General features: G+C 40.1%; 1 long non-coding RNA gene across 2 annotated transcripts; it reads right to left on the reverse strand.

Annotated features, from left to right (window-relative positions):
• Positions 1–1,504: 1,504 nt before the first annotated feature.
• On the reverse strand, positions 1,505–8,536 carry LOC142008773 (uncharacterized). Of its 2 annotated transcripts, XR_012644224.1 has the most exons (5): positions 8,465–8,536; positions 7,206–7,313; positions 4,840–4,960; positions 3,714–3,755; positions 1,505–1,773 (listed from the first exon to the last, which is right to left on the reverse strand). It is a non-coding gene; the product is annotated as an uncharacterized LOC142008773 (long non-coding RNA). The 2 variants fall into 2 exon arrangements; XR_012644225.1 differs by lacking the exons at positions 7,206–7,313; positions 8,465–8,536 and adding an exon at positions 6,056–6,253.
• Between the last annotated feature and the right edge of the window lie 4,293 nt (positions 8,537–12,829).

A 12,829-nucleotide genomic window follows, 5' to 3' on the forward strand; every position in this document is an offset into this window, starting at 1 on the left:
AACATTCTTGATAGGGACTCAGCATCCATCAGTGAAATGCTACATTCTTTCACTCTCTGCTCCATCTTAGAACTGAGGAGGGTGTCACTCAAAGAGCATCAGTAAACACTGGCTTCTGAGGAAGGAAACAGGCCTTGACAGCTGAAGACGAAAGAAGCTAATATTTTTAAATAACTAACTGCTTTTGAGAGAGTGACAGAGAAATAGCTGTGTTAGTCTATTTGCTATCAAAATGAAAAAGCAGTCATGTAGCACTTTAAAGACTAACAAAATAACTTATTAGATGGTGAGCTTTCGTGGGACAGACCCACTTCAGCTATGATCTGAGGAAGTGGGTCTGTCCCACGAAAGCTCATCACCTAATAAATTATTTTGTTGGTCTTTAAAGTGCTACATGACTGCTTTTTTGCTTTCAAGAAAGAGAGAAAGATCACAGGACTCTGATTTTGCAGTCCATGAAATGGGAGGTCTTTATCAGGTCAGAAAGCCTTCTTGATTCAGTATAAATATTTGGTTTGAAAGGTTTTGGTTGGTTTTTTTTGTTTGTTTGTTCTTTTTCTTTAGCACTCAAATCCCAAAGTACACAGCAGTTTAATGATCTCTCTAATACAGAAAGAAAACATTTTAAAGCTGTTAAACTAAATGAAGGCAAAAAAGTCAGTATAGCCATTTGCCACCACTCATGTTTGCCTAGTGGCCTGAACTAAAATGAGATTACGAGTTGTGCATGTAGTAGATTCAAACCCATCAGTCTTACGTGAAGCTATAATTACAATAGGCAGTATTCTCTAAGAACTGTGCTCGTGGTGCATTTCCATGGAGTTGCACGTGCATGTGAGATACAACCTGTCAGTAGGATGAGCCCAGCACTTTTCAGAACCTAATTATTTTGCTACCTACCCTGACATAATTAAAGTTGGATGAATAATTCATAATGAATAATTTATTTGGTTAATTTCACCCTGTTCCCCCTACCAATAGCTGTCCACAGGCTGTGAAATTCTAGGATTTATTCGTAATTCAAAATTTCTTCGGTGATTAATCCTTGGGCTACAGATCAAGCAACAATGGCAACTTGCAAATACTGACAATTCAAAATGCATGCGGTGGCACGACATGCTGCTGGTATGGTTCATAAGTTGCTAGGAAGTGCTTTTCACTCCCTGTTTGGCTGATCAGCCAATGAGGCATTAATTGCAATTTATGAAGGTTTCTTTTTTTTTTTTACAATTGAATATACATTTTGATATTTTCTTATGGTGAATATTAGCTAAAGTTCACTTGTTTCAAATACTTGCACTGTAAAGCAAAATGTTCATGAAAAATGAACATCAAAATGTAGCTAAATCTAAATTTGATTCCAAATATTTATAAAATATCTTTTCCTCTAGTGTTTACTCAGGTCTAGTTAAAATCACACCAGACATTGTTGATCCAACCCCTCTATTGCCTCCATCAGAAACTGTCAGTTAAACATCCATTGGAAGTTGTTTATTCTGTTACAGCAGTGATCACCAGGTGTTGTTGTTACACATAGAGCACATCCATACTTCCAAGAAGATTGACCGAGTCAGGGTCGATCTTCCAGAGTTTGATTTTGTGTGTCTGGTAACTAGTACCATGAATACTCTACAAAGAAGGTTTCCAAACACTTTTCTTGGTAGTTTACAGTGAGTTGCTTGGTCATATAGGACTTCATCGGCTGTTCGGAGTCAATAGGAGTATTTTCATAGACTTCAGTGGGCTTAGATCAAGCCCAGGGTGCTGGCACTTCTTTTCACATCAGAGAGAAACAGAAGAGATGGGAGGGAGAGATTAAATGAAGAGCAAAAAAGCAGGCATAGTACAACTATTTTCTTTTCAAAAAGCACTAAACACTTACCGCATTCAAATCAACTAAAAATATATTAAATACTCCCCAGTGTAACCACTGTAGTACAACAGGGATCTTATGTGAAAGAATGAGTGGGCCATGCAGTCACAAGGTAGAGAAGCAGCTGGTCCAAAGTGCACACTGTTCAGTCCACCAGTCAATATCTTTAAGATGTGACCCATAATATGAAAAAATTATCTAGATCTAGCATAAAGCACTTGTTATTCTACAACAGGCAAAACCATAGCCAGCTGGGCATGGCTCATCACGACTGTGATGATGCAAGAATTTTCTGTATTATTTTAATGAACACTTTGCACGGCACTGATTGACTTAACTAGGAGCTGCCAATCATTGGGAGCAAAAGGATTTGCATCTGCTTGCAGGGCAGAGCTGGAAACAAGAGGTAACTGTATCATGTAGTTGTCTGTGGTGGAAGGAATGGGTCATTAAAGGCCTTGCTGAAACCCACCCATATTCGTGAAGGAGACAAAGACAAAGGCAACCAAACAACTGACTGCTAACTTGTACCTTAGCCAGTATGGCCAATGTCTTCGACTTTGCTTCTCTGTGCTAACCTAAGGACTTCCTGATGCTGTGTTCCAGTTAGCTAAGCAGGAGAGCAGGACTCCAGAGGCTCAGTCTCTGAGGCATTATGCCCTTGTAGCCTACCTCTAAGAAAGAGTGGAACCCTTTGGTGGCGGGGGCGGTTCTGTCACACTGAATGGAATCCAGGGAACCATTTAAAGGCTAGCAAGTGGCACACAACCTAAGTGTCCATGACAATTACCATACAGGAGATATGGGTTCAGTCTTTGACTAGGGCTCTTGTGCCAGGTACCAGTAATTCTGTGGTGACCAAGGGCCCAATTCACTATCATTTGCATGATGGTATAGTCATGACTACACTGCATGACTACATAGTGGGTGTAAAATACCATCAGATCCGAAGGGCGCCATATCACACAAACGTTACTCTGATTTAAATGGGTACACAAGGTGGAGGGCAAATGGAGAATGAGACCCAGCAGCTTTATCTCCCTACAGAGAAGGAAGGCTTTATGTCACTCAAAGCTTAAACCATTTAGATTCTAAGTGGAATTTTGTCCATTCTTCTGATCAGAAAGAAGCTTGCTAAAGCCTTTTGGGTAGAAACTCGGTAGTGATTAGCGCAAAAACTGTGGGTGAACAGAGTGGAGCCTTACAGAACTGAGAAAAGTCCAAAAGTGCCCTGGGAAGAGAATAAGTTCCTGAAAATAGAAACTAGGATTCTGCACAGGCTTGAACCACAAGAGACCTAAAGACACAATTAGGAGGTTGCTGAGTTCGACAATATGGGAAAATATTAGCTAGGTAGCTTTCTGGAGTAATTTTTCTAATGATGTACTATCCAATAGTCCTATCCTTTGAATTACAAAAGGGGATGTTTTCTGCCTATTTATATCTGGAAACGGGAACAGAACTATCCTCAACTGTATATCTCTATCTTAGTCATGCAGGATGAGTGACAATTTTTGTTCAGCTGTTGTAACTCACTAATATGTAGGGCTATCCCCAAAACAACCACTATGCTAAAAAATTTCAAATTAGATAAAACCTGTCCAGTCCCTAGACAGAAACCTTATTGTCCTAAGCCTCAATGGGTCCACTACACATAGCACGGTATACAGTCATACAAATGTCATATGCCAGGCTCTTTGTTTCTTCTTGCTAGGAGAAGGCTTTTTACCCTTGTGGGATGTTTTTAAATTACGGCAAGGGGCACTAAATCTGCAGGGGAGAATGCAGATCGGGTAGTAAATACATGGTCCACTTTCCATTTGTTGGCTGGTGACCTTACCTGTAAAATCTCCCACAAATATTAGTAAGCAGCTGCAGGAGCCTTGATTGGGAAGAAAATAAAATGTGATTCAAATACTGTTGAATAGTGAAAGACTTCCAAAATGAATATAACTTTATTTCTTGAAATAGCAAGGAATTTTGGTGCTACAGAATTACATGGCGCTATGAAAAGAAATGAAGTGATTTAAGGGTGGTAATTCAGTTGTGACACGGAATAAGGAGTTAGAAAAGCCAGCTTCTCTTCCTGCCTCTGCCACCAACTTGTCCCCAAATCTGCAAACATCTAGGCACAGAGGTTATGCCTTCAGTACAATAAAAATTTTTTGGCTGGCCCTACCAGCTGACTGAGGCGTGGGCTGCTGGGCTGCAAAATTGGGATACAGATGTTTGAACTCAGGCTGGAGACTGAGCTCTGGAGCCCATGAGTGGGGTGGGTCCCAGATCTTGCAGTGCAGCACAAGTTCAGGGTGCGAGTCAGGAGAAAGCTTAAGCCCCCTTACCATATATACACACAAATTATACTAAACCAAGGCTTGGAGTTAGGGTCCTGGGGCCACAGGGAGGAGGATCTTAGCCTGAGTCAAGCTAGGATGCAGGGTTCAAGTTTTCCATTTTGTACGGCAGACAGGGCCCCAGTGTCTTGCATTCTGGATGCATGACAAAAATATTCCACAAGCCCACAGACCAACTTTATTCATCCCCTGGAAAGCCTAGTTTGGTGGACAGTCAAGTTTTCCCTCAATGCACCACAAAGGGCTAGTGCAGTCACATTTGAGGGAAGAAGGGTGGCACGACTCAGGTCTGCAATCTGCCAACAGTGTAGATGCTGAAGTGTTTGGGCTGAGGGTTCAGTAATTCCTAACCTGGGGTTACAAATGAGTGAAGATACTCAAGTGTTAGGTTAACAACCCTGGGTCTGAGGAAGGTGTTCCCTGGGACTGGGCTACAAGGTGGCAGGACTGGGCAAATTGCAATCGGGTGTGAGTAGTGCTGGTATTAGAGAGGCCAAGTTTGGACACTGAGACTTCCTTTCAGGACACTTAAAAAGGCAATGTCCAAGAGAAGTCTCTGGTGCCAAACTTCCTTACAGACCTGTACAGGGATTGCTATGGGCCCAAACTTACTATGAACGGTTCAGTTCTTCAGTGGATTCTCCTGGGATCTTTGCAGTTTCTTGACAGCTTCCACAGCTCACCTCCTGAGAAGCAAATCTCTTCCTCACTGGACAGCTCAGTCAGGGAGAAACTAGAGAAGAGGACCCTCATGAAGCTTCCCCCCACATAGCTCCAATCCCACAAGTTCCATGAGGTAGATTCAAGACACACTATTTCAATCCAACTCTAATCATTCCCAATAGTAACAGAGAGGGAGCTGTGCTAGTCTATATACTATGAAAACAAAAAGCAGTCAAGAAGTGGGTCTGTCCCATGAAAGCTCACCTAATAAATTATTTTGCTAGTCTTTAAAGTGCTACTTGACTGCTTTTTGTTTTGATAATCATTCCCAGTGTTTGAGGGCTGCATCAGCCCACTGTGACAATAAAAATCTGCTGTAGAGCCAGATCCAAACTTCACAAAAGTTTTGGAGTGTTCCAATCCACAGAGCTCTTCAAATACTTCCTAAAATGAAGGTTAATTCCAACCTGCCTGTTCTTCTGTAGGCCACCTGACAAATCTCTTGGTCATGTCAAGAGTCACCAGAGTTGTCTATATAAATTAACCTTCTTGCTCTTCGGGATCAGCCAGCAGGGAGTGCTGACGTATAATGTTGACATCTCCCCTTCTCCACTGAAAGGAATAATAATTACCAGCTCTTCTTATGCTAGACCCTGCTTGTCTACAGCCCTGTAGTCCATATTTTAAGTCGTGTGTCTTGAGGACTAAATCACCTCCCCTGCTACCCACCAACCTTCTTAACCCCATAATCTTTTGGAACTACAACCCATACAGCAGCAGCAACAAAAACAATACAATTCTTTGCATCTGCAGCAAATTGAGTACCATTTCACTTGCAGTAGCTTTACAATTATATTTTTTTTATTTGTTCCAAATGCCACTCAAAAAAAGAAAAATGCTCTTTGGACCATTTGACTAATAAAAAACACCTTAAGATAGCAGTCAAAAGTATGTGCAGTAATAATGAAGGAACATATCCAGCCTTACACTTAATTTAAAATTGCTAGGATTAGCATATACACTCTTCTCTGGCTACTCTAGGAGTTCAGACTTCTCTCTCTCTCTCTCTCTCTCTCTGTCTGTACATCTCTTTTTCTGTGCCGCTCTCACACCTGCAGCTGATAATCATATGCAGTTCCAAATGAGCTGAGAAAATGAAAATTACCTTCAAAAAGAAGGAAAGTGCATTTGACATCCCTCTTGTTCCAGCACTTGTGAGACTCTGATATAATTACCACTGTGAGTGTGCAGGCAGATGGCAAACTCGGCAGCATCTTGTATTCAGTCAGCAAGACGCTGCAGAAATGTTCTCAGTAACATTTTGTTCAAGATGTCTCAACTCACAAATCTAAAAACTGGCAACCTGATAGAAGTACTGATTATTAGTTAGCCTGAAATTACACTGCCACTGGTCTATGCCTCTATAAAGCTACCGATCCCTGACTATGGTTTATGGTGCATAGCTGTATGCAGTCAGCTCCAAGCAACATGCACCCAAACACTTAGAAGAAACAATCAACCTTAAAAATATAGAGCAAAAGAAAAGGGCTAGGCCCTGCCCTGAGTCACACTCGGGAAAATTAGAAGCATCTCCACTGGGAATGAATGCTGGTGGAATTTTGCCTAATAATTTCAAAACATGTAGTATCACTATTTCACCACATCTCTTGGTTATCTCTTGTGTGAGCTGTATTGGGAAGCTCATGTCGCACCACAGATTTGCTGGCACATGGCAAGATTGACTCAAGCAGATACCCAGCTTCCATGGTGATTTGTTCGTATTTTCAAACATTCAGCTTGGAGCCTTGCTCCTTGAGCTAAGGGTCTGGGTCTGGGACTGCCCCCTAAAGAAAGGGGTCTGGTCTGGGAGCTGTGGCCAATCAGGAGGAATAAGGCATGATGTAAGGGAGAAGGTGCTCACATGGCTGTGAAGCAGTGCAGAGCGAGCTTCATGATCCTACTGCAACAGTAAATGTTAGGAAAGGGCTGACCACATTTAAGACCAAATCTGATCTCTCTCTCCCCTATGACTTCAAAAGAATTCATATAAATACATGAGCTTTAATTTTAACTTGTCTTCATGAAATATGGAAAACTGCAAATATAGACTGCATTTCAACCTAGAGCAAGGTTGTTTTATCCAGGTCCAGCACTTTGAACAGGAATGGATGGACCCCCAGCTGATCAAAACAGCTCCAATGAGGTCACTAGGGCTGCGTTGATTTACACCAGCTGTGGATGTGGCTCATAAACTACAATAAAATGCTATTATTACATACAAAAATTGATTGATTAGATGGACCATTTCTAAATACCTTGCTGGAATTCTTCAGTCCGTATGATTTGTGCTGCATTCTCCATGGGTAGTTTTAAAACACAGTTGAAGAGTGATGTTTTTATATTAAGTCTATGAGGAAACAAGTCTAAGAGAGAAAAATTGAAGATGGTTGGCAGTTTTTCAAAGAGACGTTATTTAGGGCACAAGAGGAAACTATCTCATGGCATAGGAATGATAAGAAGCGTAGCAAGAAATCACCATGTCTTAACCAGGAGGTCTTCAGTGACATAAAAATCAAAAAATTGTCTTACAAAAAGTGGAAACTAGATCAAATTACAAAGGACAAATGTAAACAAATAACACAAGTTTGTAGGGACAAAATTAGAAAGGCCAAGTCACAAAACGAGCTCAAACTAGCTAAATATATAAATGGTAACAAGAAAATATTCTACATACACATTAGCAGCAAGAGGAAGACTGGGGACAGAAAAGGCCCATTACTCAATGAATGGCGGGGGGGAACAGTACAGTAACAGAAAATGTGGAAGTGGCAGAGGTGCTTAATGACTTCTTTGTGGATGATACCAAGGTGGGAGTCATTGCATGTGCTTTGGAGGGTTGGATTATAAGCCAAAATGATCTGCACAAACTGGAGACAGCGTGTGAGAAAAACAGGATAACATTCAAAAAGACAAATGCAAAGTACTCCACTTAGGAAGGAACAATCAATTTCAACCATATGAAATGGGAGGTGACTACCTATGAAGTATTACAGAAAGGAGTATTACATTGTAGACTACAAGCCACATATGAGTCAACAGCGTAATACTGTGGCAAAAACACAAAACAAAACAAAAAAAACAATCATTCTGGGATATATGAACAGAAGTGTTTTAAGCAAGACATGAGAAGTAATTCTTCTGCTCTACTCCACAGTAATTAGGCCTCACCTGTAGTATTGTAGCCAGTTCTGGGTATCGCACTTCAGGAAAGATGTGGACAAATTGGAAAAATTCCAGAGAAAAGCAACAAATATTATTAAAGTTCTAGCAAACAAGACCTATGAGGGAAGATTGAAAGAACTGGGTTTATTTAGTCTAGAAGGTAAGACTTCAAGGGGACATAATAATAGCTTTCAAGTACCTAAAACATTATAAGGAGGAGGGAGAAAAAAACATTCTTCTTAACCTCTGATGATGGGACAAGAAGCAATGGGCTTAAATTGCAGCCAAGCGTGTTTAGGTTGGACATTACACAAACTTTGTGTCAGGATGGTTACTGACAGGAATAAATTACCAATGGAGGTTGCAGAATTTCCATCTTTGGGGATTCCACAGGGTAGACAAACACCTGTCAGGGATGGTCTAGTTGCTGCTTGGGGGACTGTCTAGAATACCAGGGACTGGGCCTGATGACCGCTCAAGGTTCCTTCCATTTCCGTCATTTTATGATTCTATGATTAAAGTAAAAGAATTTGTATTGTTTGTTAAATATGTATGCTTGTATAGCTAGATCTTTAAAAACTATAACATAAGGTTTGTGTTATATCAATCAACATGTAATTCTAAATAGAAGAATTAATGTCCTGGGTTCTGATCTCAGTTATGCAATTGTAAATCAGTCATCTCTACTGAAATCATTACATTTTCACCAATATAAAACGAATGTAAATGAAATCAGAATCAGGCCCTCTATTTCTGAAAAGTGTAAAGTAGAATTTTCTTAACTCAACCACCTCATTCAGAAAAAAATCATGTTTCCCTCCCATTTTGTAACCTTTTCTTATTTTCAAATGGGATTAAAATCCTCAGTGTCCTAGCATTTTACATACACAGGACCAAATTCTGCTCTTTGTTGTACCAGTGTGAATACAGAGTAACTGATTTTGAAACTGAGGCTCTCTGAGCTGTAACAACTGAAAACAGAAAACAGCAGTTCATAAACTGAGAGATAAAAGTTCTGCTTACGTGAACAAAGTTCTTGAATAGAGACTTTAGCATGTTAGAAATTCTGCTTCTTGCCATAGTTGCCTCTTTCACTGGAGAAGAGTGAGCTCACTATGTTGACTGTGTTTTTGTTGTTGTTGTTGTTGTAATGGTGTTGACTTTCACTTTTGAACATTCTTTGTGCTTGTCTCTTCCTCCCTCTCTCTCAGATTGCTTGGTTGTGAATGAGTTTGCATAGAAATATAGTAGCAATTTAATTTTGATTGACAAGCAATGCCATACTGTTGAGAAAATACTGAGACAGCAGTAGTAATGATACTGTGTTTGACACTAGCACCTTCAACAATATGCTTTACATACAAATGCATCCTTTGCTGCAAATACCAGCTTCAGTGCAGCCATAAAGGGAGACGAGGACAATAGCGGTATGTACACTTGGCTTTTTTACTTCAACTAGTGGTGGATTAGAATGAGGTACTTAACACATTTGTAAAGACGTGTTCCATAGCTCTTATCTTGTCTTCATAATTGAAAAAAAAAAGACATTTTTTTTACCTCTGGATAACTAACACACGTGAGCTACCCCAGTATTTAAAAAATGAAGAGAAACTCTTGACTTTTACTACGAGGAGGCAAACCAGGCAAAGTCAGTGCCCAGTCCCTGTCTGGGGTTGACCTTCCCTAGCTTACCTCAAGGTAAAATTAAAGTGCCTGATCTTCGCCGTGTTTTACTAGGGCTGACCGGAAAACAAGAGTGCCGTTTTGTGAAAAATTTCAAATTTAAGATATGATTTTTTTCACAGCGCCGCATGCAATGAGACCTTCCAAAAGGTTTCGTGAAAAATTAGAGAGGAAAAAAAAAACAGACAGGCAGATCCCAGAATAGTCAACGGCCCAGTGATCAGGGCACTCTCCTGGGATGTGGGAGACACAGGTCACAGAGCATGGACTTGCACTTGGCCACTGTTGGTTATTCTGGGCTCTCAAACACATTTTCTCTCTCTTTGCCTGGTTTTGACCAAAAATTCCACCCTGGACCTGATAAAACTTCCAACTGAAAGTTGGCTCAAAACTGATACATTTCTACAAAATGCTTCAGTTTCAATAAATTGCCACTTACAAACCAAAAAAAAAAAAAAATTGTCAAAATAAAATTTTTCACCAGCTCTAGATTTTAATCTCAGGATAGCTTTTATACAATCGTTAATCAGAAGTTTTAAAAAACTTCTGATTAACACGAAGACAACTTTGATTAGCAGGGAAGACAATACCTCAGCTTACACTCTGACACAAACTTTGGGATATGTGCACACAAGTGTTTACCAATATATTAACTATCTTAAGTTAATTGGCATCAAAAAATCTAGTACAGAGAATCCCATGTGAATCAGCAGGAAAGGCTGCCACTGTATGAGAATGTCAGTCCCTTGTCCTGGTAACTTTGATATTTGTCAAGGGAGAACAGCTGTTATTAGTTTTCTGTCAGTTCAATATCTATTTATTTGTGGGTATAATGGAAAGCAGAGAAAAAAGAAACAGAGTTTGCAATCCTGAATACATATTGCAGTAACCTAGATAGATTTAGAGTACAGATTAGGACAAAACAAAATTACTGGCATAAACCAAAGCTCATTAGTACATAAGGAATATACAGTCTATACCTCAGCTAGAGGTCACTAGAATAACACAGGAGAAGCAATCAGAGGGAAAAAAGTTTCCACATTTTAACAAGCTTTGCATAATACAGTGACAAGAACTATAGTAAACAAAATTTACTGCACATAGATCAAGGGCCTACAGGCACATACACAGCATACAGAACAGAACAAGGATGTTCAACAAGCATAAAAGCTGCTGATCAAAGCCCAACATCACCCTGTTCATAAACAGTATCATTCTCCTGCTAAAAGCCCTTTAACACAATGTAAGAGAAAGCCCACACTTTGAACAGGGCTGAACTTTGAAGACAATAGACAAAAAAGCAACTCATATTCAGGCAATTAATACCAAAAAACAAATGCCACTTCCTGCACAGCTTTTTATGTCATTAAATATGCAGCCTGTGCGAGATCAAGGGGAAAAACTCAGAAAGGTCACAGGAAAAAGTTTCTAATAGGCCTGAAGGCAAGAATAACCTTTAACATTATAGACTTTGGACCCAGCTCCGGACTCACTATCACCAACATTAATGTAGTGTACCTCACAGACATTAACAGATTTTTCCACTGATATGAAATAAGATCAGACTCATGTCTTTTTTAGTCTCAAAAACATTCATACTCTATATATGCTCATACACATCCAAATAACAGGTTTTGAATGGTTTTAAATAACCCATAGGTTTTGTTAAAGAATACTTTAGCCTTCTCAGTTTTGAGGCATTAATAAAGATCATACATTGTATTTATATAGTACTTTATATATTTCAAGTGCTTTACAAACAGTAATCAGTCCAAGTATTTGTATCTCCTTTTTTTAAAGATGGATAAAAGCGTGGCTTGTCCATGACTCAATGCCAGAGCTGGCAACAAAAGCCAGGTTAAAATAAAATTAAATTAGACTGATTAAAAATTAAACTATGCCCAAAAATGAAGCGGAGGCTAGTGACATCTGAAAGAAGGTAGGAAAAAAATGAGACAACAGCATCCTCAGAGCCTTAATGGCACTGAGTAAAGATCATAATGAATCTACCTAAAATACGGCAGGCAAAAATCTTCCTTGCATCCCAATAAGAAGTCACTAAAATCATGTTGAACTGAACAGTTGGCTGGAAGGACGCATTTTGTGTGACGAAACATGAATCAAAACATACACAGTCGCCATAACAGTCCATTAGGCAACAAAGAAATAATAAATTTTGGTACCACCATTGTTAAGAACACTAACTAAAGCAGCATTTTGCAAACTTCCTTGCACTGCGACCCCCTTCTGACAACAAAAATTGCTACAGGACTCCAAGCAGGGTGACCAAAGCCCAAGCCCACCAGCTTCAAAAGTAGGGTCAAAGAGGAAGCCAAAGTTTAAGGGCTTAAGCATGGAACAGGAGGACTACGCCACAGTTACACTACAGCACTTTGTCGACAGAAGTCGCTGTCGGAAGGATTTCCCAACAAAACTTCTGTTGACAGAGTGCGGCCGCAACAAAAGCAAATCGGATGAGCGCTGAACTCTGTCAACAGAGTAGCTGGACTGTCCAGATGCTCTCTCGACAAAACAGGCACCTGGAAGCACAGCAGACAGGGCTTCACATTGTTGTGAATGCCCTGTCTGTCAAGAGAAGGCCGACCCCCACCACCCGAGCATGGGGCTCAGATTTTGGTGTCAGCTTGTGAACCCCAACAAGCCCAACACCAGCCCCAGTGACCCTATTAAAACAAGGCCATGCCCCACTTTGGGTTCCCAACCTGCAGTTTGAGAACCACTGAATTAAAGGACATAACTCATGAACCTCTTATATTTTTATGTTTTAAAAGCAAATCTTGCAAAAATATATTGAAATCTTCCATCAGTGTGTTGCCAATGGAATATGAAATCTGTGGGCCAGAATATGTTTGGGTAGTAGACAGATACAGTGCTAGAGTAGACTATATATTGTTTATATTTCCAGAGATTTCAGTCACTTTGAAAAATACCATGACATGCAGGCTCAGAAATGAATGCTCAAGATTACTGCTGCATCTGTCACACTGCTGCAAAAATTGGAGCCACGCATAAA

The sequence above is a fragment of the Carettochelys insculpta genome, chromosome 2 (genome assembly GCF_033958435.1).
Source record: "Carettochelys insculpta isolate YL-2023 chromosome 2, ASM3395843v1, whole genome shotgun sequence".
In the NCBI taxonomy this organism is placed as follows: Eukaryota; Metazoa; Chordata; order Testudines; family Carettochelyidae; genus Carettochelys; species Carettochelys insculpta.